Source organism: Lucilia cuprina, chromosome X (assembly GCF_022045245.1).
Source record: "Lucilia cuprina isolate Lc7/37 chromosome X, ASM2204524v1, whole genome shotgun sequence".
NCBI classification, from domain to species: Eukaryota; Metazoa; Arthropoda; class Insecta; order Diptera; family Calliphoridae; genus Lucilia; species Lucilia cuprina.
The window spans coordinates 13,012,462-13,013,662 of NC_060949.1; the positions used below are offsets into that span (position 1 = coordinate 13,012,462).

At 37.0% G+C, this 1,201-nt stretch overlaps 1 protein-coding gene across 2 annotated transcripts in view; it reads right to left on the minus strand.

The window, feature by feature from the left end:
- LOC111684188 (tau-tubulin kinase homolog Asator) overlaps positions 1-1,201 on the minus strand; it is a 169,859-nt gene that overhangs the window by 38,169 nt on the left and 130,489 nt on the right. The gene's annotated exons all lie outside the window — the stretch shown is intronic.

Below are 1,201 nucleotides of genomic sequence, written 5' to 3' on the forward strand. Positions count from 1 at the left end.
CCCCAGGTAGAGGTTTTGTGGGCTGGAACTTAATTCCAGGTTTTATTGCATCTAAACGTATACGAAGACGTCTATTGTAATAAAGCTCAGCAGGACTTTTCCCGCATGCGAGGGGAGTTGTTCGGTATCTTTGCAAGATTTCATTTACCTTATTTTGTAGAGAACCGGTTTCTGACGCCATAGCCTTCAATTTACGTTTAAGTGTTTGAATATTGCGTTCTGCTAACCCATTTGTACTTGGGTGACCAGGCGCAATTAATTTTTGGAAAATTCCGTTCTTTTTACAATACGTTTTGAATTCATCGCTTGTAAATATTGTCGCGTTGTCTGATACCATTATAATGGGAAAACCATGACTCGCAAATATATCAGAGAGAAGTTTAATTGAAGTTTTTGTTGTAGGAGAATCATTTATAATTCTTACTTCTGCCCATCTGGATTTTGCGTCTATGACGACTAAGAAAAATTTATCCTGGAACGGGCCTGCATAGTCGATGTGAATTCTATCCCAGTTTTCGGCTGGTTCTTCCCAGTTGTGAAGTCATTAGGCTAGACAATTCAGGATCTTTTTTGGTTTCTGATGCTAATACATCCGCATTAATAAATTCACTTGAAATTTCGAAAATTGACATAATACATAATTTATTTACCTCTTCATTGATGATTTTTTCTGTTGTTGGTGTTTCCAAAGTTGTTGTTGCACGAGAGAGGCAATCGACATTTGTGTGTTCTGATCCTTTTTTATAAACGATTTCATAATTGAAATTAGACAAGAATTGAGCGTAACGTAATAACCGTGCTGAAGTTATCGCTGGCATTTTATTGTGTTCATGGAGAATACGCGTTAATGGCCTATTGTCGGTGACGAGTTTGAATTTTCTACCATGCAGGTACATGAAGAAATGGTTTATGGTAAAAATTATAGCTAATGCTTCGCGGTCCAATTGACTATAATTTTTTTCAGCAGATGTTAAGGATCTGGACGCAAACGCGACTAGATGCTCTTCACCATTCACAATGTGTGATAAAACACCTGATACTCCTGTAGGACTAGCATCACAAGCTACAATAACAGGTAATTCAGGATCAAAAGGCATTAATACCTGTTCGCTGGATATTATATTTTTGAGTTTTAAGAAGGCAGCTTCACAATTGGATGTCCATTTAAACTTGTAGTTTTTTTGTAATAGTTGACGTAGTG